General features: G+C 43.6%; 1 long non-coding RNA gene across 1 annotated transcript; it reads right to left on the reverse strand.

Annotated features, from left to right (window-relative positions):
- Window positions 1,868-24,695, reverse strand: LOC108634100. The gene is made up of 3 exons (XR_001917378.1): window positions 24,610-24,695; window positions 5,125-5,286; window positions 1,868-2,203 (listed from the first exon to the last, which is right to left on the reverse strand). It is a non-coding gene; the product is annotated as an uncharacterized LOC108634100 (long non-coding RNA).

Genomic DNA, 24,695 nt, shown 5'->3' on the forward strand with positions numbered 1-24,695 from the left:
GGCTGGCTAGGTTGGTCATAACTTTCCTTCCAAAGAGCAAGAGTCTTTTAATTTCATGGCTGCAGTCACCATCTGCAGTGATTTTGGAGCCCAAGAAAATAAAATCTTCCACTGCTTCTATGTTTTCTTCTTCCATTTGCCATGAAGTGATAGGACCAGATACCATGATCTTAGCTTTTTGAATGCTGAGTTTTAAGGCAGCTTTTTCACTCTCTTCTTTCACCCTCATCAAGAATCTCTTTAGGTCCTCTTCGCTTTCTACCATTAGAGTGGTATCATCTGCATAGCTCAGGTTGTTGATATTTCTCCTGGCAATCTTGATGCCATCCAGCCCTTCATTTTGCATAAGGTACTCTGAATACAAGTTAAATAAGCATGGCGACAATATAAAGCCTTGTTGTACTCCTTTCCCAATTTTGAACCAGTCTGTTGTTCCATGTCTGTTTCAAACTGTTGCTTCTTAACCTGCATACAGATTTCTCAAGAGACAGGAAAAGTGGTCTGGTATAGGGGTCGCAAAGAGTCAGACACAACTGAGCGACTGAACTGAACTGATTCTCATCTCTTAAAGAATTTCCCAGTTTGTTGTGATCCACAGAGTTGAATGCTTTTGTAAGCAATGATGTAGACGTTTTTCTGGAATTCCCTTGCTTTTTCTATGATCCCATGATTGTTGGCAATTTGATCCCTGGTTCCTCTGCCTATTCTAAATCCAGCTTGTAAGTCTGGAAGTTCAGGTTCACATACTGCTGAAGCTTAGCTTGAAGAATTTTGAGCATAACCTTACTAGCATGTGCAGATAGTATTCATTAGTGGGATTGTACAGAAATTTGAACATTCTTTGGCATTGCCCATCTTTGGGACTGGAATGAAAACTGGCCTTTTCTAGTCCTGTGGCCATTGCTGAGTTTTCCAAATTTGCTGACATACTGAGTGTAACACTTACAGGAGCATCCTTCAGGATTTGAAATAGCTCAGCTGGAATTCCATCACCTCCACTAGCTTTTTTCATAGCGATGCTTCCTAAGGCCCACTTGACTTCACATTCAAGGATGTCAGGCTCTAAAGTAACTGACCACACTGTAATGGTTATCTGGATCATTAAGACTTTTCTTGTATAGTTCTTCTGTGCCTTTTTACCACCTCTTCTTAATCTCCTCTGTTTCTGTTACGTACTTTCCATTTCTGTCCTTTATGGTGCCCATCCTTGCACGAAGTACTCCTTTGACATCTCCAATTTTCTTGCAGAGATCTCTAGTCTTTCCTATTCTAACATTTCCTCTCTTTCTTTGCATTGTTCATTTAAGGCCTTCTTATCTCTCCTTGCTATTCTCTGGAACTCTCCCTTCAGTTGGATATATCTTTCCCTTTCTCCCTTGCCTTTCACTTCTCTTCTTTCCTCAACTATTGCGAGGCCTCCTCAGACAACCCCTTTGCCTTCCTGCATTTCTTTATTTGGGGGATGGTTTTGGTCACTTCCTCCTGTACGATGTTACAAACCATAGTTCTTCAGGCACTCTATCAGATCTAATAACTTGAATCTATTTGTCAGTTCCACTGTATTATCATAAGGGATTTGATTTAGCTTATACTTGAATGAGCTTGTGGTTTTCCCTACTTTCTTTAAGTCTGAATTTTGCAACAAAGAGTTCATGATACGAACACTGGATCATTTCAGTTTACATTCCCTTGATCAGCCATTGTTCCACAAAGTACTATCACTGTTAGTAAAGGTAGGTTCACAGGTGCTTTCAATGTCAGCCAAATCATTCCTCCTCCAAGAACCCAGGCCTTTGGTGTGAATCTCGATCACCAACCCAGACTCCCCTTTCTTTTGTTTAGGGTCTTCGGCATCCTTTTCCACCTTCAGTGTCTTGGCTAAGGCCGAGCCACCTAAGAAGTTGGCTTTCACTGACTTCAAATCGCTGGGTTTGGGTTCTATGTCCCACCATCTCAGAAGAGCCTCAGGTATTAGGTGAACTGACCAGCTGAACTCTCAGACTTCCTGTGCCTACTAAGAGATTTTATTTGAAACAGTATTTATCAAGACAATTACATAACCATTACATCTTTTCCCAAGGCCTACTTGCCTGACATTTGCATTTCTAAGAAGGGCAATGCAAATGATTCTTCCTAGAACAAAGACCCATTTAAGCAGATTTTCTCTTCATTCTTACATCTACAGCAGCTTGAAGCTTCTTTCCTTAAAAAAAAAAAGAAAGAAAGAAAAAATTATCCTCTGCCATATCGTATCTGTTATTTCCACCAGATGACCCATGTTGAGTGGGAGCCCACCACTGTTGCAGGAAGGCAGACCCCTTCCAGGGCCCGAAACTGGGCTCCTGTCTAACACTCAGAAATGAATTGTCCAAGGAGACACATCTGCTGACAAAGCAAGAGATTATTGGGAAAGGGCGCCCGGGTGGAGAGCAGTGGGGGAAGGGATCCCAGGAGAACTGCTCTGCCTCGTGGCTCGCAGTCTCGGGTTTTATGGTGATGGGATTAGTTTCCGGGTGGTCTCTGGCCAGTTATTCTAATTCAGAGTCTTTCCTGGTGGTGCACGCATCGCTCAGCCAAGATGGATGCTAATGAGAGGGATTCTGAGAAGTGGACGGACACACGGTGTCTCCTTTAGGCCTTTCCTGAACTCTTCCAGTTGGCGGAGGCTTATTAGTTCCGTATTCCTTATCAGGATCTCCTGTCACAAAACAGCTCGTGCAAATGGTTACTATGGCGCCTGGCCAGAGTGGGCGGTTTCAATCAGCGTGCTTCCCCTAACACCACCACAAGAAAAGATGATTATGACTCCAACAGCCACCCAGCACCCTGAGCACCTAACACTACATCCATCATGTGAAAGTTCATTAATGAATAAACAACAACAAAAAGCCCAGTTTCTCAAAAGCTGCAAGTACTTACACTCACTGTTGTTTCAAGAGGCTGCCCCAACTAAGAAACAAACCCTTTAAGGATAACAAGCATCTCTGCTGATTTCTCTAATATAGGAGTATTTATTAAAGGAGCAAAGATGCAAAAGATATTCAAGATGTTAAATATTTATGACTTTTCTGCCTACTGAACTGTAAATTGATTGGTGGCAAGAACCGGATCATATTTATGTTGGTATTCATGTCTCACTCTTACACCATCACCTTCTCCACCTCAATTTTCCTCTGCAAGTTTTCTCTTGAACGAGCTGTAATATTTTTTTTTAATGATCAATCCATCCATTGCTTTAATCCACAAATATTTTGTACCTATTTGTGCATCGAAGAAACAATTATCTTCTCACAGAGGGAATGAGTTGGGAAGCTAGGATGAAGGTCAATAACTAAGAAACTTTTATAGGAAAGTTATCCAGGGGGAAAGGTGAACAGAACAATACACATAATCGTAGAAACCAAGGGCAGAAACTGAGAAGCAGAAGTCAATTGGTTAAATGTGGAATCTTGAAAAGTTACAAAATAATCACAACAGACATTTAGAGTTAGTTTCCCTTTCACAGACCTGGGTCTATTGGACCTGAAAGGGGAAGCACAATGAATGAAACTGTCCACTGTCCAGGCACCATATCAACCATGGCGTGAGTTATTTCATGACAGGAGGTCCTAGTAAGGAGCATGGAACTAATAAGCCACCACCAACCAGAAGAGTTCGGGGAAGGTCAAAAAGCAACACCAGGTGCTCCTTTTCGCTAGCATCAGTCTTGGCTGAGCAATGCGTGCGCCACCAGGAAGGACCCTGAGTCAGAGTGATTGGCAAAAGAAAACCTGGAAACCAATCCCATCACCATAAAACCCAAGACTGTGAGCCACAAGGCAGAGCAGTCCTCCTGGGTTCCCTTACCTGACTGTTCTCTGCTTGGGCACCCTTTCCCAGTAGAGTCTTGCTTTGTCAGACTCTGTGCTTCCGCAGACAATTCAATTCAGAGTGTTACACAAGAGCCCACTCTCGGGCCTTGGAAGGGGTCCCCCTTCCTGCAACAGACCTTTCCGGATAAAGACACACTGAGGGGTTTTCCTTCAGTGGACCAGGCTCTTTTCCTAATTAAAAGGACTCAGAAGCAAATCATAGAAATAAACCAGGAAGAAGCTGGGATGTCGTACTTAGACCTGTTAGTTACTGTGGCCTTGAGCAATGCATTTAAACCCTCTCTGCCTCAGTTTCCTCTCTCAGTAAAAAGAATGATGGGAGAAGAGGCATTTATCTACAGAAATATTGTAAAGGTAAAAATGAGATGATGTGTCTGAATGTGTTTTGTGGAGTATCGAGTACCTCCATTCAAGACCCACTGTACTAAGCACTTTGTAAGTCCATCTGTTCCTCAAAATTATCCTGGGAGGTATCATTACACCCAAAGTACAATTGAGGAGGCTGAGGTTCAGAGGACTCATTACCTTAATTTTAAAATTACCTGGTGTGGTACTGTGATTAATAGTAAGTGATTAATGTATATTAGGTCTTTGTTGCAGTTTCTGACACAGACGTCCTAAAATGCCTGGAATTTCCTAAGTGATGGGAACAATAAAGCTGTCTCAATATTCATAGTAAGCCCCTTTCAATGACCTTTGGGTTTATGTAAATTAGATGAATTTTGGAAAACGCTAAGGAAGGGGGCTGGTTGCCAGGGGAACCAACCATGTGATTAGAGGGTGGGCGCATTCAGTCCACTCCCCTGACTTCCATGAAGCTGAGCAGGGTTGGAAGTTGACTCAGTCGCCAATGGCCAGTGATTTAGTCAATTGTGTAATGAAGCCTCCATATAAAACCCCCAAGGGCCTGGATTTGGAGAGCTTCCAGGCTGGAGAGCCAGAATGTGTCCCCATGCCACCGTGCCGGACCCATGCTCCATGAGGACAAAAGTTCTCCTCTTCTGGACCTCATCCCATGTAACTCTTCATCAGGCTGCTGATTTGTACATCTCGATCCTTTGCAATAAATCTACAATTTAGTGAGTAAGTTTTTATTCAGTAAAAATCCTCAGTTCTGTGAACCACTCCAGTAAATTAACCAAACCCAAAGAGAGGGTCATGGGGTCTTCTGATTTATAGTCGGTGGTCAGAAGCGCAAGTGACAACCTGGACTTGTAATTGACATTTGAAAGGGAGGGCAGCCTTCACCTACCAAGTCTGACGCTGTTTCCAGTTAGGTCGTGTCAGAATTGTGTTGAACTGTAGGGTACCCAGCTGGTGTCAGGGACTTGCTTGATGGTGTGGAGGAACTGCCGCAGGTGGAACTGAGCGCAGAGCTGGAACTGGTGAGCTGAATCTGCACCTGATTAGTAAGCTGTAGAGCAAAATTTTGAACTGATTGCAAATGCCATCATCCATCTGTTATCCACGAGATCCCATCAGTGTAAAAAGCAAATGCTTTTTCAAAATCACTAAAATATCTTCTCTGAGAAGTTACTTGCTCACTAACAGAAAAGAAATGCACTTACAGATAAGTAATGCATCCTTCTTCTTTAAAGGAGTAAGAGAGAGGTGAATGGCTGAACACAAGTGATCTAGGTTAAGACACAGTTGAAAAGAATAGTTGATTTTGGAAAGAATTTTAGGCAAGGCAATCGAGGCAGGAAAAAAAAGCTGTAGAACCCTCAGGTAATTTGTTGGCTCTTAGCTCCTTCTTAAGATCTAGCAGAACATATAACTCTTTATCCAAAATGAATTTCTTGTGGTTTCAGTCATTTTTTGATTGTACTCATCTATTTCTCTGACGAACGCAAAGCAATAGGGGTGGGAATGATTTTCAAGTTTTATATTTTCCCCCTTTAATATTTCCCCCAAATAAGCCTAAATAAAAAAACTATTTTAGTCCAATAGGTATTCCTCCCACAAAGGAGCAGCGTTCAAAAGACAGAACGTTCCAGGCATTGGACTACAGTCATCTAAATTTAAATTTCAGGTAGACTTAATATTATTAAAATGGAAATTGTGCAAGACTGTATGCTTTGGTAACTTGTTTTGTGAAATTAAATAGATTTCCAGAAACAGTCAAGCACTGGAGATATGCAGTTATTGTTTAAACCTGAGATAAAATGACGCCCACTTTCAAAAAGGAAAGAACTGTGAAAAAACCTTGTATCTTGAAAGATGAATATGAATCACAGGAATATGAATCTTACCCTTGAGGGGGAGGAAAGGGCTTTTCCTCTGGGGGCTGGAGATGAAGCCTTTAAACTAATTCAAAGCTCCAATTCTCTCGAAGGGCTTTGTGACCCAGAATTGCACTTATTGGACTTACAAATCGGCTTTCACAGATGTCTTGATTTGTAAACCAAATATACTGTTTGACTGATAACCTCACAGAGGCTGCAAACTGCTTGGAAATGCCTGAGAGGAACTTCCACTGTGTTTGTTTATACAGGTGACAGAGGACCCAGGTGATGCAGTCAACCACAAACAGGATCCTTATCAATATGGGTGGGGCTGGACTGTCTCTGTTGCCCTGGGCCTTACTGAACTGGCACCCCCGGTTCTCTCCAAACCGAAAGGAAGGAGGAAAAGGAATACGGCAGCAAGACATGATAGAGGCTGCGTGACTGAGTTTAGGAGAAGGTGACGGCACCCCACTCCAGCACCCTTGCCTGGAAAATCCCATGGACGGAGGAGCCTGGTAGGCTGCAGTCCATGGGCTCGCAAAGAGTCGGACACGACTGAGCGACTTCCCTTTCACTTTTCACTTTCATGCATTGGAGAAGGAAATGTCAACCCACTCCAGTGTTCTTGCCTGGAGAATCCCAGGGATGGCGGAGCCTGGTGGGCTACCGTCTATGGGGTCGCACAGAGTCGGACACAACTGAAGTGACTTAGCAGCAGCAGCAGCAGATGGAGTTTAAGCCGGGACTGGAAGCCAGAACTCGAAACCCGGACTTATTGGCTATGTAATTCTGGAGCTACCATGTCTCTGATGGTTCCCTCTCCCGTGAGGCAGGAAAGTGGATAAGTGCCCAGTTCTGAAGTCAGACACATCTGACTTGAATCCTGTCTCTGCCACAAGCTGTCTGTCCTCTCTGAGCCTCGGTTTCCATAGCTGTGAAATCTAGATAATAATATTACCTCATTGTATTAGAGTTCTTCAGTGAAACAGAATGAATAGGCTGTGTATGTGTGTCTGGGTGTGTGTCTGGGTGTGTGTGGGTGTGTGGGTGTGTGTGTGGGTGTGTAGAGAGAACAGCATTATAAGGAATTAACTTCTGTGATTATGGAGCCTGACAAGTCCAAAATCTACAGGACGGACTGGCAGGCTGGAGACCCAGCAGGGCCAGTGTGCTAGATTGAGCCTGTGGGACTAAAGAGCTAAAGCTGCAGATGAAGGCTGAAGGCAGGCTGGTGAATTCCTTTCTGCTCAGGGGAGAGCAAGAAGGAATTTTTTTTCTATTCAGCCTTCAACTGACTAAATAAAGCCCACCCACATTTATGGAGATCAATCTGTTTTATGCAAAAACCACCAATTTAAAAGTTAATTTCATCTAATACATCCTTACAGAAATATTCAGAATAAAGTCTGAGCAAATATTTGGGCACCCAATGGCCAACTCAATTTTACACATAAAATTAACCATCACATTCATGTCATCCTCACAATATTCCTATGAAATGAGTACTATCTGTGAAGCTCATCTCCCAAGCTCAAACAACAAATAGTCATGTGTCAAAGAGGGACAAAGTCAGGTTCCCTTTGTTCTCAAACTATTTAAAAATTAACTGCTTCTCCTCAATATCTCCTCCATATATATATTCAATCACGGCTTCTTGATAAGACATCTAAACGTATTCAACCAAGGAAATTTATAGTGCCTGCTCATTTCACTTTCTGACAGTTCCACCATGAATTCACCACTGAGGCAAATGAAACTGAAAAGTGGTTCCTAATCCCCTGCTCTCAAAAATCTTTAATGATTTTTGAATCTTTACTTTAATGAATATATCCTCTTATATATTCCCTCCTTTGAAAGATCCTTCTCTGATTCCTAGAATGAGAAAAAGGAGGAGAGAACAAAGTGAGGAGGAGAGAAGGGAGGAAAGAAGGAATCACAGGAAAACATAACAGGTACATAACCAAGATACCCACATCAATAAAACAGGCAAACAAGACCATTAGCTTTCTCTGGATTAACCCTAAAATCTATAAACGAAGGGTCTGGGGCCCTGGAGAGTGATTGTAAAAACCTGTTTTGAACACCCAGGCAAATTAACTTGCTTGTGGTTGTAGACAGAACAGATATTTGTACATCAGAAGAAGAGCTATCCACAATTACACCCTCTGGTCACCGTGGAAACCATAGCGTTAGAGGAAGCACGCTGACTGACACCGCCCACCCTGGCCAGGCACCATAGTAACCATCTGCATGTGTGGTTTTAAGACAGGAGGTCCTGGTAAGGAAAACGGAACTAATAAGCCACCACCAACCGGAAGAGTTTGAGAAAGGTCGAAAGGAGACACCACACGTCCAGCCACCTCCCAGAATCCTCTCTGGCGTCCATCTTGGCTGATCAAGGCTTGCACCACCAGGAAGGACTCTGAGTCAGAATGACTGGCTAAAGACAACCCGGAAATTAATCCCATCACCATAAAACCTGAGGCTGCGAGCCCCATGGCAGAGCGGTCCTCCTGGGTTCCCTTACCCTGCTGCTCTCCACCCGGGCGCCCGCTCCCACTAAAATCTCTTGCTTTGTCAGCAGATGTGTCTCCTTGGACAATTCATCTCCAAGTGTTAGACAAGAGCCCACTTCCAGGTCCTGGAAAGGGTCCCTCTTCCTGCAACAACAGCAAGCCTTGTCTTTCATACCCACACAATGCCCTGCAACCTGGGACTCTCAGCCCTGCCAGCTTCCTCCAACCCATGAAGGGTGAGAATAGTGACTGTCCACAGCCTTTCTGAGGGCCATGGGGCTGCTCTCCAGGATTATTGCCTGTCATCATGCCGTCTTCACATATTCTTTCTTCCCCAGCATGAAGCCATTTGAGACCAAATTGTGATCCATGACTACACTTCCACATTCCTTCTCGGGAAAAATCTCTGGTCTTGATGAAATATACTTATAATCCAGTTTCAAGTGGATTCAACCGGATTTATAATCCAGTTTCAATACATGGCTTTCATTGACTCAATACTGGAAGAGCTCTCAAAGGTCTATGGTCCAACTTTCTGCTTGCTGCTGCTGCTGCTGCTGCTAAGCCACTCCAGTCGTGTCTGACTCTGTGCGACCCCATAGATGGCAGCCCACCAGGCTCCCCCGTCCCTGGGATTCTCCAGGCAAGAACACTGGAGTGGGTTGCCATTTCCTTCTCCAATGCATGAAAGTGAAAAGGGAAAGTGAAGTCACTCATTCGTGCCTTTAGTGTGTTATATATATTGATGGTGGTGGCGGGTCACTCAGTTGTGTCCGAATCTTTGTGACCCCATGGACTGGAGCCCACCAAGCTCCTCTGCCCGTGGGATTTTCCAGGCAAGAATCTTCCCAACCCAGGGATCAAACCTGTGTCACAGGTGAAATCTTTACTGCTGAGCCACTGGGGAAGCCACACACACACACACACACACACACACACACACAGACACACACACAGACACACACACACACAGACATACACATATATACACACACACACAGACATACACATATACACACAGATATACACATATATACACATACATACACATGCAGACATACACATACACACACACAGAGACATACACATATATACACACACACACAGCCATACGCACATACACACAGACATACACATATATACACACACACAGCCATACGCACATACACACACAGACATACACATATACACACACACACAGCCATACACATATACACATATACACACATTCACACAATGGAATATTACTCAGCGGTAAAAATTTCTGAAATTCTGCCATTTTGGCCACATAGGTAGACCTAGAGAATATTATGCTTAGTGAAATAAGTCAGAGAGAAACAAATATAGCAGTCAGAGAATTATCATTAGAGATTCTTAGACATGAGGAGAGGTCATGCGTGCTCTAGGACCCTCAAACACAAGTATCAATTCAGATGATATTGTACTATCCACCTCACCTATATGTGGGATCTAAAAACAAATGAATGTAGGTAGCAAACCAGAAGTGGACTCACAGACACAGAAAACACACTAGCGGTTATCAAAAGGAGAGGGAACCAGAGCGGGAGGTGAGGGGTATGGAATTGAGAGACACAAACTACCATGTATAAAATAGATATGCAATAAGGATACAATATATAGCACAGGGAATTGTAGCTATTATCTTATAATAACGTTTAATGAAGTATAATCTGTAAAAATCACTATGTTGTATACCTAAAAGTAATCTAATTTTGCAAATCAGCTATATTTTAATTAAAAAAAATTACTACAAATTCCCAGTTGGGTTGTTGTTTAATCCATCTTTCCTTTTGCAATCTGGCCAAGCCAAGTAGGCCACGTCCACTTAAAGGTGGTGATTAGACCTGCTAGTCACCTCAGAATGAAAACCTAGAGTGAAAGACTCGAGGCTGTGATCAAAACATTCCCTTCATGCATATACGGTGATGGTTATTAAGAACATTGGATTTCCTAGTATTGGAAAGATTCATGAAAAAATAACAACTTTGAAACTTCAGAATCTTGCCTGACTTAGGAAAATGTGCTCTTTTTTTTTAATTAAAGAAACTAAGTTCTAGATCCATAAGATTTATCTGAATTTTGCAAACAGTGGGACTCTATCAATTCTTTGTCACACTGTGCTGAGCAGACATTAAGTAGTAGAGATCTAAAGGACTGTTTTGTCTCATCTAAACTGGAGAACTTTGACTAAGTCACCGTGTATCAGAAGGAAACAGTCTCAAAGACAGGATGTGGGAGGGGCAGGGGAGAGGAAATCACAGAAACCTTCCAGACCGTTCCCTAACAGGCCTTGTCTGCTAAGGACCCAGAATGATAGGTGGGGCACTTAAAAAAAAAAAAAAAAAAAAAACTTGGTACACAAGAAAATGAAAGCAAATGTTGTCACAATCAAGCTCATTCAGTGTACTCTGATCTCCGGATTCAAAAAGTAAAAACCTTCTAGTTACAAAGGTCTGTTTTTCTTGCTTTTGCCATGACATTAGAAAGCCCATTGTCCCCAGTACGACTGACATTCTTTTTCATTACCCAAATGTAGGGCGTCTTAGCATAGACAACAGTGAAGAGAATTATCATTAAGAGATTCTTAGACATTAGGGGACATCATGTGTGCTCCAAGAATCTCAAGCACAAGTTTCAATTCAGATAATATTTTATAGACAATATTTTAGATTTGTTTTTATCTGATGTAAATATAAGGTCGACAAATGCTGAATGTTTTCAGCTACCAACTATGCCATAGGGCCAGATTTAAAGAGAAAAAGAAATAATCAGGGGAAATGTCGCTTTTGACTTAATTTTGACCAAAAAAAAAAAGAAGCAATGCACTCATTATATTGAGAAACGGAAGAGAAAGGGGTCAGTCTTGTTTTTTAATCTCACGTTGAATTAATTGTACTTAGTTCATGTTTCCATCTTTGGCCTGGACGTGGAGCAAGATGGCAGAGCGGGAGGAGGCGAAGCTCACCTGCCCTCATCAAAACTACGACATGTAGAACGACTCTCAGGGAAATTGGCCTGAAGACTCATAAAATGACTCTTCTAAAATCACAGCTGTAAAGAAAACTCCACACAGAGTCTGGTAGGAAGAGAGGAGAGGCGATCTGGTTGGGACTCACACACCTAGTGCGTGACCCAGACAAGCAAGGGTATCGCAGGCTCAGGGAGTGTCCCTGAGGATGAAGGGATCTGAACCACATATTAGGCAACCCAGCCTTGCAGCCAGACATCCAGTAAACAAGCCCATCAACCCGGTGTGAAAACCAAGGGGGTTTACTGGAGGGCTGTAAGAAACTGAGACCCGCTTGCTTAAAGTCATGGCATGAAGGCAGCCGACTGCAAACGGCCTGGTGCTCCGGCCAGCTGGCCAGGCCCGCCCCAGCACCGGGCTTCTGCTCCGGACCCTCTTATGCTGGTGCTGCTCCGCGCTAAGGCAGAGTCTACGCTGCCAACCGCACCTCCACGCACGCTTAGACAGAATGGAATCTGACCAGCGAGGAGGCAGCCGTGGCCAGTGCAGGCTTCCACGTGCACACACGGGAGCGAGCAAAACCAGCTTAGCAGTGCGGCTCCAAACCCTTCAGAGCTGACCAAGCCTCTGAGCAAGGTGCTCACGCATCAGGACAAAACGTCAAACCAGCACAAAAGTGCAGCCCCAGGCCCCTTTGGGGCCCAGCCCCGGTGTCATGTGCGCATGTGTGCTCAGCCGTGTCTGACGCTTTGCGACCCCGTGGACAGTAGCCCACCAGGCTTCTCTGTCCATGGGCTTCTCTGGGCAGGAAGACTGGAGCAGGGTGTCATTTCCTATTCCAGAGGCTCCTCCGACAACCCAAGGACCAAACTGCGTCTCCTGCCTCGGCAGGTGGATTCTTTACCATCGAGCCACCGCGGAAGCCCCACAGTTAATCTTTACGAATCTATAATGCTCTCCTTCAGAAAATCTTTCTCTCTCTCTCGGGCAAGATTCCTGAAAACCAGGATACTCCTGTGCTCACTTCCTTTGATCGTTGTAACAAATTACTGCGAGCTTGGTAGCTTCACACGACACACGCCTTTGCCCTTACAGTAGGAGGCTGGCGGTCTGGCATCAGTTTCACAGGCCCACACTCACTCCAGAGTCTCCAGGGAAGAATGGCTTCCTTGCCTTTTCCGATTTCTTACAGATTCCAGTCCTTGTACTCTGCAGCTCGTGGTCCCTTCAGAGCCGTGTTGCATGCGTGGTCACTTTGCCACCTTCTGTCTAATTAAATATGCCTCTGCCTTCCTTCGGAAGGACACATCCAGTTGTATTCAGGGCCAGTATTCCAGTATGACCTCCCCATTGCAAGACCCTTAACCCAATCCCATCTGCAAAGACTCTTTTACTATATAAGGTAACATGTGCAGGCTCCAGAGAGCCGCAACTAAGCATCCAGCCACTGCATCCTGAGCCCTGTGTTGGCACTGCCAGTCGTCCTCAGCACTCGAGAGTGTCTGCAAACACTACAGGAAACAGCGACAAGTGGCAATAGGCCTCCCTCTAAATTGCATGCCTGGGTGCCATGGCGGTCCCCTCAGATGAGACTGTATAAGAAAGGAGATCAGGTAGGAAGCTTGAATCCCACGCACTCATTTTGAGGTGGGAGAGTGACCTTGAGAGATGGAGAGACTGGGGTACAAGAACAAACTCATTCTCTATGTCCAGCAGGCAAAACTGCACCCCAACTTTCTACACCCAGGCCCGGTCTATCTGTGCCCACTGTCATCTCACATATGCTTAAGAGATTTCATTAACTTCTTTTTTTTTTTTCTGCACTATGTGATTTGCAAGATCTCAGTCCCCCTACCAGGGATTGAACCCCAGCCACACCAGTGAAAGCCTGGAGTCCTAAACACTAGGCCACCAGAGAACTCCTGAGATTCACTGAAAGAAAAAAGCGAAAGCGTTAGCCACTCAGTCATGTCTGATTCTTTGCAACCCCACTGACAACGGCCCGCCAGGCTCCTCAGTCCATGGAATTCTCCAGGCAAGAATACTGGAGTGGGTTGCCATTTCCTTCTCCAGGGGATCTTCCCAACCTAGGGAACAAATCCAGGTTGCCTGTACTGCAGGCAGATTCTTTACTGTCTGAGCCACCAGGAAAGACCCTGAGATTCACTAACTTTAACAGAAAGATTTTTATACTTCTACATTTCACCCCATTTGACTTTTCCTTATGAAACTGGTGATTTTCTGGGCCGAAGAAGGCCCTTGACCAGCATTGGCACACAGTGCCTCTAAACTAGTCCCAGTTTCTCTTCCATGTCGTGGTGCCCTTAAAGTTACCCAGTTCAGTTCTGTCCATATTCATCAAGGGGCATGATGACAGTGCTTGAACGTGAGCTCAGAGCAGCAGAAAAAAGACATTCTGGCCTACAAATGACTCAGAGTGAAAATAATTTTGATTTAGGAACCCTGACATCCATCTACAAAACTCTGCTTTCTGTTGAATGTTTTTGTAGCAGGGAGGACTGGAGAATCATCAGAACTGGAATTTCTTCCCTATGTTCCCATTCCTAGACACAGTAGACCCCAATATCTTGAGTTTATATTCAAAATTTTAAATGGAATAATCAGAAAGCATTAATCAAAAAAGTCACTTTCACATCTCAATAAATTGCCTTCCAAAAATTATGAATGATATATGCTTATGTTTTACATAAATATAAGCCTGCATTTTCAGACATAGGAGAGTCAAAACCCAGGAAGCCTGGGTTCCAGGCTGATTCTAGTCTGGTTCTAGGACTAGCCTTCATCATTTGACAAACATATTGTCCCCATCAGGACCTCACTTTCTGTGGCTGAAAAGTGAGTTGCACTCATTGAGTTCAATAACTTTCTCTCATAGCCCACTATTATGTGATTTTACCCACAAATCAAAAAGCAATACATTAAGGACAATTACTTAAGAGCCTAAATACTTTTTAGCTGGGTTTATCATGTAAAAGGTATCTATCACTCAGCTACATCTACACAGACACTGGATTCATACCTTTTAGTTACATTAGTCAAGCTGAGGAAAATAATCTTCTTGTGTCTCTGCAGCCATAGCCAAAGCAAATTATAAGCCCTTTTATAGTGACAGCTTCTAAATCTTTGCTACCTATCTTTTGAAAAATACTTACATGTTTAACACAAAGCAACATATCTATTAAAATAAAGGCCATGTTGTTTTGATAAAAGGAATTTCACCTCATTAGAAGTTTAAAAGTTACCTTGAAGACCTTGGCAAAGACGTACACATAATATATTCAGCCTTGAAAAAAATGTGTTACAGGATTTCATTTAAAAAAGGCTGTTTAAACCTTTAAATTATTATAGGGCTTGCAAATTTTGTCAAGGATAAGTAAATTGTTCAAATCAGAGGTTGGAAACTACAGGTCAAATCTGCCTGCAGATGTTTTAGTTTGCCTCAGACAGAATCCTAAAAATTCCAAAAATTATTTAAAGAATTGAATCTGGGTTGGTCTTGAAAAATGAGAAGGGTCTGGGTGCCGGGGTCCAGCCCCGGTGGATCCAGGGTAATTCGAAGCGGGGATGGAGTCGGTGAAGAGAGACTTATTTATTAGAGATATAAAGAGAGATTAGGAAAGAATAGTGTAGTAGGAAAATTAGTGGAGAAAAGAGGCTGAATAACTTGGTTTACACAGGAGACCAATAAAGCTCCGAGACAAGGAGCTTGCACCATCTATGTTATGCCACCGGTGCCCGCTTGAATAGCGGAGAGTGCCCCACCTTGGGCTCCCTCTCACATGGGTCTTAGAAGCCAGGGCAAATAAGTAGACATGGAGAGCCTCTGTGCTCCAGATGGGAATTCAGCCTGATAAGGGGAGAAAAGAACAACATGGGGGAGCCAAGCACTGGTGCCAGACCCACAACTTTATTTTCAAAAGCAGCTTATATACCCCAAGTTGTACATAAAGAAATAATGGAATATGCAGAGTTATGCAGGGGCAGCAGTCCTGACCCTTATTGAGACCAGGCTTTCCTTTTGCATACCTTCCTGTATACAAAAGGTCTTAGGTGGTTTTACATCATCTTCTGGCCAGGCGGCCTGTTAACATTTTTATGGCTCTTTTCCTAGATAAATTTCTATCAACCAGAAAACTCATTTTCCCTTGAAGTGTTTTTTCTTTAATCCGCATCACCCTCAAAGTACTAAATAAAGTTACATTCCCGTAGAAGAAAGGTGCAGTGGGTTATAACAAAGAAAGTACTTAACTCAAAGATCTAATGTTGCTAATATCAGGGCTACTACCTGTTTTTTCTACATACCAACTATATCAACAAATAAACGATATGAAAACTTGGCAGCAAGTGTTGGCTCAACAATGAAACCCTTAATCAGTCCTATTCTAATGATTTTGACTTCTCGGAAGCCCCTACATTCCTAGGATGTTTTAAGCTTCCTGTGCCTCTTGAGGTCGGGAGGCTGCAAACAATCACATGTGCATCTGTAAGAGTCCGGCAGGCAGGCTGGAAAGCCATCAGAGGGGTTTTTGGATTGAAACACTCTTATTATGCCCAGGAGACTTATTATCTAAAAGCTCTAAATTAACTTTTTCCAGAAAAAGGTGGTGGAGGGACAGCCCCCTGTTAATGTCAGAAGAGTAGGTGGAAAGCATGACACAGTAAAGCAGGCAGACTCTGGTTTTGGGGGCAGATGCTTGAGAAAATCCAGGGGGGACCCCTGAGGCCTGATCCTGCCTTTGCGTTTTGTCAGGCCCCCTTCCTCATGACCTTTGCCACGGGCGGGATTCCCTATGCTGGCTCCCAGCAGCCGAGCTGGCCCCAGTTCTGCAGCCCCCAAGACCCACCCACCCCCATCATCCCACCTCGGGCACTTCTCTCCTTCACATACTTCCTGCCGCTGGAGGAATTCGCCGTGCTCCCCATGTCTTGAACGAGTGAACAAGGCACAAAGAATAAATACTTAATATTTATGAACATGATCTGGAGGCGAGAACACAGGAATTTCTCCTCTCTCATTACTTATGGCTAGCGCTTTTAAGTTAGAGAAGTGACAAGCTGACAGGAACAAAGGTGGCAAGACCTCTCTGGATTGCTTTGGTTATTTGGGGTCTTTTGTGCTTCGAAAAAAATTTTAGGATGGCTTTTCCTCTATTTCTTTGGAAAATGACATTGCGATCTTGATAAGAACTGCACTGCAGCTGTATATTGCTTTGGGAATCTTCTTCTCATTCATTTATGGCTGCATTCAATCCGCATTGCTGCACGTGGGTCTTCCCTAGTTGCAGCGAGTGCTTCTCTAGGAACACACTATCCGGGCTCGGTGTGCAGGCTGCTCACCGCGGTGGCTTCCCTTGTTCTGCAGCGCTGGCTTTGGGCACGTGGGCATCAGGAATTGTGGCACCTGGGCTGAGTTGCTCCAGGGGCATGTGGTATCCTCCTGGACCACGGGTTAAACCCCTGTACCCTGCATTAGCAGGCAGATTCTTCACCACTGAGCCACCAGGGAAGCCCCAAGAATATATATATTTTTTCTAAAGACTAGTAATTCCTTGCAATAAATCTAGGAATTCATCCAAGAGGCCTAAACGAAGAGTTACCTAAAACTGGAGAATCAAGAACAGCTCAGAAAGCTTTGAAATGAAAAGGATATGACTGTCAAGATATTACCTTCAAAAGGAAACACAAGAATGGCTTCAGTTACATTGATTTGAGCATTTGACTGCATATCTAGCTTAATAATTGACAAAGTATAAAGTATGGATGAAAATCTTCTCATCCACAAGTAATCCTCGAGAAGGTGAGAAACAATGGCTCTCATGTCTGCTCATAACATTCCTGGACAAGAACAGATCTTCACAAAAGTTAAAAGATGAAGGTTTCTCAGAGAAATGTTGCCTCCAAGTTAAATCTGGTCGAAAATGAACCACAGTGCCACTGCACTGGTGCTAATTAGAAAGATGGGCAAGTTATGTTTTCAGCCCTCAAAGAACTTTCAGCTTAAAGGGAAAAAGGACATACACAGGACTAACTAATCAGTAAGAGAGGGTGATGAGGGCAAAGCGCTACTGGATCGAGTGTTTCCAGGGACACGTCACAGGAGAGGCTGGCCTCTGAGCAGGCATCACAGAACGAAGGGTTTGTCTAGTGTTTGTCCTGGGTTCCTGCATGGAGTTTCTGAAACCCTTGGGATTTCCTAAGCTGTTTATGATTAAAGTAAACTATTAAATTAAACCCTTGGATTACTCCTGCATTTGTGCTAAAGACATGACTCAAGATGGGGTGGTCACCAGAAGGACCAACCGTATGATTAGAGCACGTCAACCCAGCCTCCGGGAAGGTGGGGCCGGGGACTGCGTCTAGCCCTGTGGCCAGTGATCCAGTCATGCCTGTGTAATGAAACACCACTGAACTGTCAGGACACCAGAGCTGCGAGGAGCTTCTTCGCTGGTGAGCACTCGACACTCTGGAGGGCAACATGCACTGTTTCCATGGAGAAAGGATATGGAAGCTCCACAGCCGGGACGCCCTCTTCACCTGCCCAGCTCTGATTTATATCCTTAGAAAGAAACCTGCAGTCCCAAGAACAGTGCTTGCCTGAATTCTGAGTCATTCTAGCAAATTGCCAAACCTGTGGGAACCTCAGATTTTAGAGCCCAGTTGGCCAAGAAATGCGGTGGCCTGGGAACCCTTTAGTGTGGCTGGTGTCTGATATACGGCATTCTTGTCGGGGAGTGCTGGCGACACTGCAGAGTGGTTTTAATCTTTGTATATTAACTCTCGCTTCTTACAGCTGCTTTATTTTATATCTTTTGCACAACAATCTACAGGGCAAGTTGCCAAACACCATAACTCAGCGACTATACAGTGCGCAGGCGCAGGGCGAGATAACCTTTACCTTAACTTATTTACTGCAGCTAAGACTTTGTTTTGGGGAACTTCCTTATCAACTTAGAATCCGTTTTGTCCCTGGGTCTGTTCCTTTTGAGGAATCAGAGAAACATCCTTGTGTGCAAGAAATGTTCTTTTCCCACGGGAACAAACAGAGGATTCTTAGCTGAACATCTCGTTTGCAAGAATGTTCAGCCCTGGTTGAGAGTCTCGTTTGCAAGCACTTCTCAACCTTCCTTATACCTTGTTCCCTACAGGGGAGCACACACTTTATCTTCTGGGGTCCACACTAACTCGTGTCTAGTGCCAGAACTGTATTGCAATGCAGGAGATGTAAGAGACTCAGGTTTGATCCCTGGTGGGGAAGATCCCCTGGAGTAGGAAGTGGCAGCCCACTCCAGTATTCTTGCCTGGAAAATTCCATGGACAGAGGAGCCTGGCAGGCTACAGTCCACGGGACTGCAAAGAGTTGGGCTGAGCATGCGCGCATGCAGAACAGTTGGTGTCAGGATAGCTAGGTCCTGACAAGAGGACATTTTCTAAACAGGTGGAGACGGGAAGGACAGGAGCTTTAGAAACAAATACCGTTAAGAGTCTGCCACTGTGCTGCTTTTAGGAGTGGTAGGTGGCTCAGTTTATCACCAGTGTGGACAACAGAGAAGTTAGTAGTAGGAAAAGACACTTCAGAGTCACTGGAAAAGTTTGGAGAGAATGTTAAGATGATGAAATTTTCTTTTGAAGGCAAGAGAGAATCATTCACCATTTTTTCATACTACTTATTCTTAATATAAAATATATGTTTAGTGTTGAAATTAAGCACCCATAATGTTACCATCCTGAGAAAACCACTGTAAACATTTGATGATTTTAAGTCAATTTCCTAAATAAGAACATGTCTGAATATACTTGTGTGTGTGTGTGTGTGTGTGTGTGTGTGTATCCAATTGTAAACAGCTTTCTAATATGCTTTCACTAAATAATTGCTCATTTACTTATTTATTTTGAGGTAAAATTGGTGTGCAACATTAGTTTTAGGTGTACAACATAATAATTTGATATTTGTACACACTACACAGAAATAGATTTAGGGGACTAGATCTGATAGACAGAGTGCCTGATGAACTATGGATGGAGAGGTTCATGACATTGTACGGGAGATAGGAATCAAGACCATCCCCAAGAAAAAGAAATGCAAAAAAGCAAAATGGCTGTCTGAGGAGGGCTTACAAATAGCTATGAAAAGAAGAGAAGTGAAAAGCAAAGGAGAAAAGGAAAGATATACCCATTTGAATGTAGAGTTCCAAAGAATAGTAAGGAGAGATAGGAAAGCCTTCCTCAGTGATCAGTGCAAAGAAATAGAGGGAAACAACAGAATGGGAAAGACTAGAGATCTCCTCAAGAAAGTTAGAGATACCAAGGGAATATTTCATGTAAGTTCAGTTCAGTTCAGTCGCTCAGTCATGTTCGACTCTTTGCGACCCCATGAATCACAGCACGCCAGGCCTCCCTGTCCATCACCAACTACTGCAGTTCACTCAAACTTACATCCATCAAGTCGATGATGCCATCCAGCCATCTCATCCTCTGTCATCCCCTTCTCCTCCTGCCCACAATCCCTCACAGCATCAGAGTCTTTTTCCAATGAGTCAACTCTTCACATGAGGTGGCCAAAGTACTGGAGTTTCAGCTTTAGCATCATTCCTTCCAAAGAACATCGAGGGCTGATCTCCTTTACTGGTTGGATCTCCTTACAGTCCAAGGGACACTCAAGAGTCTTCTCCAACACCGCAGTTCAAAAGCATCAATTCTTTGGCGCTCAGCCTTCTTCACAGTCCAACTCTCACATCCATACATGACCACAGGAAAAACCATAGCCTTGACTAGATGGACTTTTGTTGGCAAAGTAATGTCTCTGCTTTTCAATATCCTAGATGGGCTCAATAAAGGACAGAAATGGTATGGACCTAACAGAAGCAGAAGATATTAAGAAGAGTTGGCAAGAATATACAGAAGAGCTGTACAAAAAAGATCTTCATGACCCAGATAATCATGATGGTGTGATCATTCACCTAGAGCCAGACATCCTGGAATGTAAAGTCAAGTGGGCCTTAAGAAGCATCATTACGAACAAAGGTAGTGGAGGTGATGGAATTCCAATTGAGCTATTTCAAATCCTGAAAGATGATTCTGTGAAAGTGCTGCACTCAATATGGCAGCAAATTTGGAAAACTCAGCAGTGGCCACAGGACTAGAAAAAGTCAGTTTTCATTCAATCCCAAATAAAGGCAATGCCAAAGAATGCTGAAACTACCAAACAATTGCACTCATCTCCAAGCCAGGCTTCAGCAGTACATGAACCATGAACTTCCAGATGTTCAAGCTGGTTTTAGAAAAGGCAGAGGAACCAGAGATCAAATTGCCAATATCCACTGGATCATTGAAAAAGCATGAGAATTCCAGAAAAACATCTACTTCTGCTTTATTGACTATGTCAAAGCTTCTGACTGTGTGGATCACAATAAACTGTGGAAAATTCTGAAAGAGATGGGAATACCAGACCACCTGACCTGCCTCTTGAGAAACCTGCATGCAGGTCAGGAAGCAACAGTTAGTACTGGACATGGAACAACTGACTGGTTCCAAATAGGAAAAGGAGTATGTCAAGCTGTATATTGTCACCCTGCTTATTTTACTTACATGCAGAGTACATCATGAGAAATGCTGGGCTGGAGGAAGCACAAGCTGGAATCAAGATTGCTGGGAGAAATATCAATAACCTCAGATACACAGATGACACCACCCTTATGGCAGAAAGTGAAGAACTAAAGAGCCTCCTGATGAAAGTGAAAGAGGAGAGTGAAAAAGTTGGCTTAAAGCTCAACATGCAGAACTAAGATCATGGCATCTGGTCCCATCACTTCACGGCAAATAGATGGAAAACAGTTGGAACAGTGACAGACTTTATTTTGGGGGGATCCAAAATCACTGCAGATGGTGATTGTAGCCATGAAATTAAAAAACGCTTACTCCGTGGAAGGAAAGTTATGACCAACCTAGACAGTATATTAAAAAGCAGAGATATTACTTTGCCAACAAAGGTCCATCCAATCAAGGCTATGGTTTTTCCAGTAGCCATGTATGGATGTGAGAGGTGGACTATAAAGAAAGCTGAGCACCAAAGAATTGATGCTTTTGAACTATAGTGTTGGAGAAGACTTTTGAGAGTTCCTTGGACTGCAAGGAGATCCAACTAGTTCATCCTAAAGGATATCAGTCCTGGGTGTTCATTGGAAGGACTGATGTTGAAGCTGAAACTCCAATACTTTGGCCACCTGATGCGAAGAGCTGACTCATTGGAAAGGACCCTGATGCTGGGAGGGATTGAAGACAAGAGGAGAAGGGGATCTGTGGCACCAGAAGATGAGCCCCCCCGGTCAGAAGATACCAATATGCTACTGGGAAAGAGGGGAGGGCAATTACTAATTGCCAGGAGGAATATCAGCAACCTCAGATATGCAGATGATATCACAATAATGGTAGAAAGTGAAGAGGAACTAGAGAGCTTCTTGATGAGGGTGAAAGAGAAGAGTGAAAAAACTGGCTTGAAACTCAACATTAAATTCTTAGCATCCAGTCCCATCACTTCATGGCAAATAGAGGCAGACAAAGTGGAAGTAGTGACAGATTTTATTTTCTTGGGCTCCAAGATCACTGCAGATAGCAACTGCAGCCATGAAATTAAAAGTCACTTGCCCCTTGGAAGGAAACCTATGACAAATCTAGACAGTGTATTCAAAAGTAGAGACATTACTTTGCCAACAAAGATCCATATAGTTAAAGCTATGGTTTTTCTAGTAGGCATGTATGGATGTGCGAGTTGGACCATATAGAAAGCTGAGCACCAAAGAATTGATGCTTTTGAACTGTGGTGCTGGACAAGGCTCCTGAAACTTGGGGTCAGAAAGAGTTGGACACAACTGAGCAACTGAGTGACAGCAATCGCAGCCTGACATTGAGGAGATTAACACGTAAGCTTTCTTCTAGGACATCAAGAGTTCTGTTGCGTCCTGGGAATGGCCATCTTTCCACTTGTTCCAGTCCCGGAGGGTCTAGAAGCACAAGCCCCTCTGAGCACCCGAGTCAGGAGACCTCATGTGGTTCCCTGTGTGGACTGTGCCTTCCCACTGGCTTTAGTGAGGCTGCTGGTGGGGAGGGGGCACGAGGCTTTATCAAGGCCCCGAAAGAGCTTTACTGTTGGGGAAATACTGGAGTGGATTGCCATTTCTTCCTGCAGGGGATCTTCCCGGCCCAGGTCTCAAACCCGGGTCTCCTGTGGCTCCTGCACCAGTAGGCAAATTCTATTACCACCGAGCACTTGGCAATCCCTATAGCTAGCCACGAACCCTTGTTTAAAAGCCAATCTGTCAGTTAGAAAAGACGGAATGCAAAGTCAGTGGGTCAGGAGAAGACGCCAACTCCAGGAAGTCACAGGAAAAGAGCGAACTAACTAACATACAGCGTGGAGTGCTTCAGACAGGATGAGTAAGAACTGCAACAGAACCACTCCATCAGCGATGATTCAGAGGCTGTCTGGCGGCTCTGAGGGAGCATTCTCACTAGAGGGGCGTGGAGTCGTTAGCAAGAATCCGGGAGTCCATGCGTGGTAGCAAGAGTGTACTCTTTCGCTTTGGCAAGAAGGGAAGAACAGGGCTAGATGGTAGCTTTAAGAGAAGCCTGAGGAGGGAAAGTGTTCTAGTCTGGAGAGGATGAGAGGCCAAGCGATCAGGTGGAACACGTCCTCCGTGGGGTAAGTCCAGGTGAGAGTGGAAGGGCTCTCTTCAGACTCGCGTTCTGAGCCCTGGCTGCCACAGAATCACACAGCAAACCTGTAGGTCTCCAGCCTCCACTCTAGTCCATGTGATCAGCAGCCCTGTGGGCTCTGACTTGGGCGCTGGGATGATCTCCTGTGCAGCCAGGGATAAAGGACTGCTTCCTTAGACAAATGCACTGTTTCCTGGATCACTGGGATGGATGAAGTTTGGGACATTTAGAAACAGGGCGACGTCAAGACAGATGGCATTGATCCCTTCAAGAAAGAAGACAAGGTCATCTGTGAAGAACAGTGGGCTAATGGCCAGTTTGAGCCAAAAAGAAAGCATAAAAGGTTTAGAATAGCCAGCAGGTTAAAGACAAATGTCCAAGGAAACAAATGTCTTTGTAGTGCTTGTGCTTACGTGTGATTAGATCATATAATGACTAGAGCCTGAAATGAAATACGGCTACTGCGGCTGAAAAACAACTCAATAACTCATCATGTTTGCAAAATTTAAAACTTAAAAGCAAGGAAAGTAAAATGGTTAAATCAATTTTGAAAAATAAATTACACAGAGGGTGACATTAGCTGTAACAATTAAACAGTGGGAACATCTAATGTCTCCTCAAGGATTAAAATTTAAATTAAAATATAGTTTTCTTTTAAGGAGTACTCTGAATGAAATTATATTTCTGTGTTACATCCTGATGAAAGGGCTTTAATGATTTCTCTTTCCATTTGCAAAGAGACTTGGGGGTGGGTAGACAGATACAAAAAATATTAGTTAATTTTGCCAGGCTCAAAAGAATGAAATACATAATTCTATAAATGAAATTCAAAAATTTTCAGGACTTAAAAGGAAAAAAAAAAAGACACAGCACTTGACCTTCAAAAGTATTTCATCTATCAGAGAGTCTAAAATGTAACTGAAGCAGAGAGGGAAGTGGGGAGAGACAAATTAGGAGTACAGAATTAACAGATACAAACTACTACACATAACATAGATAAGCAACAAGGATCTACTTTCTAGCACTGGGAATTATTTCATTATCTTGTCATAATATATAATGGACTATAATAAAAAAAATCATGTAATCAGAATAAACACTAAACATACGCTGTACACCTGAAACTAACGCAAATGTTGTAAAGCAACTAGACTTCAATTAAAAATAATAAAAAATAAAGTATAACTGCAGAACATGATGAAAGCCATGAAACAGATACCAAGTGTTATGAAACCAGAAAGACAAACACTTTGAAAGACATTACTTGCACCTACCCAGTTTATTAGAAGCTGTTTCACGTCAGCCTCTCCCAATCTGGAACCAGTCCATTGTTCCATGTCCGGTTCTAACTGTTGCTTCT

This window comes from Capra hircus, chromosome 27 (genome assembly GCF_001704415.2).
Source record: "Capra hircus breed San Clemente chromosome 27, ASM170441v1, whole genome shotgun sequence".
Lineage (NCBI taxonomy): Eukaryota > Metazoa > Chordata > Mammalia > Artiodactyla > Bovidae > Capra > Capra hircus.